This window comes from Erigeron canadensis, chromosome 5 (genome assembly GCF_010389155.1).
Source record: "Erigeron canadensis isolate Cc75 chromosome 5, C_canadensis_v1, whole genome shotgun sequence".
In the NCBI taxonomy this organism is placed as follows: Eukaryota; Viridiplantae; Streptophyta; class Magnoliopsida; order Asterales; family Asteraceae; genus Erigeron; species Erigeron canadensis.
In genome coordinates, this window is record NC_057765.1 from 38,051,314 (window position 1) to 38,056,633 (window position 5,320).

A 5,320-nucleotide genomic window follows, 5' to 3' on the forward strand; every position below is an offset into this window, starting at 1 on the left:
CATAATAATGTGGACCTTTTTAAAAAGTTAACGCAAAAATGTGTCGAAAAGAAGCGATCGAAACAGGAAATCGCACATAAACCACAACTTGTTTTCTTTAATTCAACTTCACAATTCCTAAATGAAAAATACTATTGTGTTCTGAAATTATGTTAAACTATTCAAAGAAAAAGCGAAGAGTTCTATTTTATCCAAAATGTATATAGATCCTTCAATGGCTTCATGTTACCAAGTTTATGAATAACTAGATGGGTGTCCGCGTGTTGCAGCGGTATCTCAAAAAAGTGATGGTTAAGTGGTGGTACCAATTGCGTGAATGTGCAAAAAAACTCATGGATTGTATATAGTAGATTACAAATTCAAGTAACAAATAAGTTGGCTCAAGCTTGAGGTCGAGTACATATAGTGTGATATCTAGATACAATCGTTGATATTGATTGTTAACAATATTTTTAAACAGTGGTTCATATTTCGATGGATTAGTGTAATAAAAGTGTGAGACGTTGCTGGGGGTAGAACGCATGGGGAAAAACAGCACCTGCATGAGAGTTTGAGGGAGAGTGAGTGTGAAACATAGTTAGAGAAAAAGAGTGATGGAAAAAATGCTCCTATTAAGAATTCGTGTAAGAGATACTTTTATTAATTATTATTCAAATCCTATACAAAAAAGCATTAAAACTAAAACCATACATCAACAAAGAAAAGGTGGACATACTTGAGCTTTATAGTCTGTTAACAGAATTCTTAGTCACAACCCTGAGCTATATTACGGTTAGCTTCTTAGCCACAACCAACCCTGATCAGCCACATTAGTCTACTTAAAAGGTTAAATACAAATTTCATATGAGAATAAGAAAAATAAGATAAACATTCAAAGGAACTAACAGTTAATAGATTTGCAATGGGAATAAGAAACAGTAAAATATATTAATAACCAGTATCATAGTAGAATGACTCTTTGGAAAATTAGATGTTAACAACCATAAGTTCAAAAACTTCGCTCCCTATGCGACACCAGATCCGAATCTTAAACATGCCACTAACCGCTTCCAAGTATATTTTTTTATGCAACACCAAATGCACCAAGAAACATTATAAAAATACCTGGTTATATAGAAGGGTGTAAACTTCCATGGCACATGACAAACCAGGTAGCCGATCACATGGCCATATTCAGATTAACATGACAAACTGTAGTAGACAAAAATTTGACCCAATTACTTACGAATGGGATAACATGGGCTATGTTTCTTATATCAAAATTGTAACATCCATGAATTTTGACCCGTTGACTTTAAGTGTCATGTTATGAATTATAGTAGTTAAATGACTAATTGTATACTCAATGAGCCGGTTGACGGTGTGCTAGATGTAATGTCGTGGGTTTTGAACTAATTAGTTATGTTGACAGGTCAACCCATGGATCAAAGTCTTGACCCATGACCCACCTTAGTCAACCCAACCCCCACCCACCTTATCCTTTCCTTCCCTTATTCTTCTTATCTCTCTCTTCTTTACTCCCAAGAACACACTCTCCTTTCACTCTCTCTCTCTAATTTAATTCATAGTTCATGGAAATTCAAGCTTAGTTAATGCAAGAATAATAAATCTTATCACCATTTTAACTTCATATCAAAAACTTGGGTTCCAAAGTGTAAGAAATGACCTCATTTGAGTCAAAATTCGGGTTTGAGGATTTGTGAAGCTTTTGGTAAGTAAATTCTACTCTATGACCTTCACTTCATGTTAGTAAATGTATCTCTAGTTGTGCCAAAACATTTTCGGGTCACAAATCGGGCCAAAAGTCGAATTAGGGTTTGTCTAGGGTTAGTAATGGGTTAAACCGAATTTGAGCTTGAGTTTGGTGTTTTGAAGAAAGATTTTGAAGTGGGTTTGGGTTATTCATGTGTAAACATGCTTAATTATGCTTCATATTGAGTTTTAATGCACCACAAATCGATTTTGGGTGTCAAAAATGAGTTATGGGTTAGTTTTGGTGTGTTTAGGTCGAAATGGGTTGCTGGTGCTGAACTGGGTGAGCTACTGCGCAGCTAGTTAAGCTGCCCCGCAGCTTCACAAGTCTGTTTTTCAGCTGCTGCGCAGCTAGTTAAGCTGCCCCGCAGCTTCACGAGTCTGTTTTTCAGCTGCGGCGCAGCGATAAGTTGCGGCGCAGTTGGGGGCTTCAATCACTTAACTTTTTCCTAGCTTTAGTTCTAACATCCTAGGATCGTCCCGACCTTTCCGGAATGTACTCTTATGACCTTATTGGTGCCCTACACATGACAAACGAGTCGTTTAAAGTTGGATGTCCTCTTTGAAACCTAATTCAAGACATTAACATAAACTAAATAAACATATAACTTATGTTTGAGAATGAGGCGACCTTGGGGCGACTTCATTTTGGTTACAAACTATTACATGACCTCCCTAACGACCATGATGGGTCTCGAAAGTCTTTCAAAGCCATAAACCAAAGCTAAAACCTAGTTAGAGAATCGTCTTTGGTGAATAATGCATGTCTTGTATACATTACTAGGTTGTGGACGCGTGGAGCACTATAATCACTTATAATCTCATCTTAATTCGATATTAGCCTCTTTTGCCAATCAAGGTGAGTTCGTATCTCCCTACTCTATTGAGATTCGGGCTGAAAAGTGAACATTGTGTGTTTATTTGTTTGAATTAGTTGTTTGTTGATTGAATGATGATTGGTGGATGAATTATTGAAATGTTTTGTGTATGTTGGTATTGAGAAAGGTTATATTTAGGTTAGATGTACATACATGGAAGTCGACTTCGCTTTCAAAAGGTTTGAGATGTGGAGGGTTAGCCGCTGGTACACCCTGTATACAAACATCGAGGACTCTTTGAAAGCAAGCCCTCTCAAGTGCATGTATGTATAGTTTGATCATATTGTTGGTTATTGGATGTTGGATCGATGGATTGTTGGGCTTGCATTGTGTTGGTTGCCTTGAGATGATTTGGTTGTCTGTTGAGACAAATGTGTTTATCCAGGTATAGACGTATACACTGGTGTTGGTCATCCGGGTTTATAGACGTATATTCGCCGACGTTTTTGAGATGCCACAATGGTCATGGTGAAGACCTGTGAGTATCGTTGCATAGATGGCATGATGGCCATACATATTATATGTATTTTGGTTTGGCATGCATATCATTCACATCATGGCATTGACATTGCATTGATTGTGCTTATATGTTTGTTATATAGTGATGCACTGGTTGGATGACGTGTAAGACTACTTGTATGTGATGATTGTTCTTGTTTTTATGTATGTAGTTATGGTCGGTGGTTCATCTTGGGCCACCACTACGAACTCACCAACCTCGTGTTGACTTGTAGAACACTTTTCAGGTAATCAGGTGGTTCAAGGATGTGATGCATGATCTGGTGTAGCTTTTGGATTCGGGCATGGACTTTATGGATCAAGGATTCATTCGCCCACTTTTGGATTAATGCTTAGGATCGATAGCCATCTCTAGAATTCTCTTTTGTAAACTTTGATGGTCATTTGCTCCTTGTGCATTGTTTGAATATTTGACTTGATGTGGATTCACCGAATTCATTAATGTCATTTAGTTGCCTACGATAATCCCTCCTTGTGCTATATGATTTCCGTAATATTTCGAGCCCTAGCTCGGGGTGTTACAAAAATTCAAACATGTATAACAATAAACCACTTAGAAGCAAGAAAGGTCAAATAGATTGGATGGGTCAAAACTTAGAGGATGCCTAAAGTATATTCTTAAGCCATGGAACCTAAAGAATTAGATTGTTACTGAAATAAAGAAAACACCTAATTAGCTATAACCCAGGCCCAAAAGCAGTATCTCATACATCAAATTGTATTGGACTAATTGGTATACAACTTCACATAAAAAAGAAATTCAAATCTAACCATTTAAAAAAGATAAAAGTTTCACATAACCTATCATATTCATATCCATCTACCAAAACGTAAAACAGTTCACCATTAACCAAAGAAATGCATAATGGTTGTCTCATCACATACATTTTTATCAAAATAATCATTAGCAAGAAGAATGCGCACCATCAGAAAAGTCATGAGTTGCATACCTGAGATTGACAGATTGCATTCAAGTATCTTTGACCCCGTTGCTAGTCATCTTAGGCTGGCCTACCGACATCACACAGCCAATTACATCTGCAACACACGAAGGAGTCAATATGGAAAGCTTCATTAGAATACATTGGTTATTACATTAAATAAATACGCAGCCTCAACAAACAAATGTTTCTTATCTGAAGTTTTTAACACCTCAAACTGAACCGGTTCAAAAGGATAATGAAGGAAACCACCACCTGAAGCTTGTTTTGCGAACTTCATTATCACCATCTAGTTCAATTATGTAAGAATCCTTCTGTATGACCCTGTACTCCACCTTGCTTTCATGTACTACAAAATCCTTCCTTGTGTAAACACATCCTTTTCTAGTTTGGTATTAAAACCGTGAGCAATGTTGCTCTTTGAAGTGCAGGGAATAACATGATCCTGCTTTATATGTAAACCACACTTCTATTAATATACTTATGAAGGCAATGAAGCGAATTGGATGAAAATGACCCACTGCATAAAACATTAAAAAAGTCGTCAGAAAAAGATAATTACAATGATAATATTGAGAGATATCATTTTATGTCGAACTTGTATTACGTGGAAAGATTTATAGTGAATAAGAGTATAAGACCATTGTCACCTTAACCTAATTTTATGATTTATGTTTTCTTCTTTAGGGCCCTCTTACCATTGTATATAATTGAATCTATGATCCCGGCAATTGTGAAAAAACCTAACTACAACATGAAAAGATCAAGTCATGAATGGACATAGTTGTAAAGTATATGGGTTGGGACTGCATTTGTGAACATTAGAGGTGTCAAACTGGTATACTGGATGGTTTGACCGGTGGGGTAACTAGTCAAGTTGGATAGCCTCAATGCTTGAATATTTGTTTTTAACCTTTCAAGATCACAAATACCTCAAAAATTTAATTATAAAGTACATGATGGCCAGTGTAATCTGATTTTTTTTAATAAAGCCTTTTCAGAGATTTTTATGTATAAGGATACTCTTTGGATTATTTTCAATCCGTTTGATCCACTTAGCCAGGTTCCATTTAATTAAATTCTTTAGCTTAACCCATTTACCCAATTAAAAAGTTAAAATTATATATTCCTAATGAACCCATTATTGGTTTATGATGTCAGGTCTAGTGAGCACAATCAAATATATACCTCCAACTATTGCACAAATAGTGGTCAAAAGTGTAATAAAGA

At 36.2% G+C, this 5,320-nt stretch overlaps 1 long non-coding RNA gene across 1 annotated transcript; it reads right to left on the bottom strand.

Annotated features, from left to right (window-relative positions):
- Nucleotides 1-508: 508 nt before the first annotated feature.
- Nucleotides 509-4,126, bottom strand: LOC122599063. The gene is made up of 3 exons (XR_006323856.1): nucleotides 4,100-4,126; nucleotides 716-814; nucleotides 509-538 (listed from the first exon to the last, which is right to left on the bottom strand). It is a non-coding gene; the product is annotated as an uncharacterized LOC122599063 (long non-coding RNA).
- Nucleotides 4,127-5,320: the final 1,194 nt, after the last annotated feature.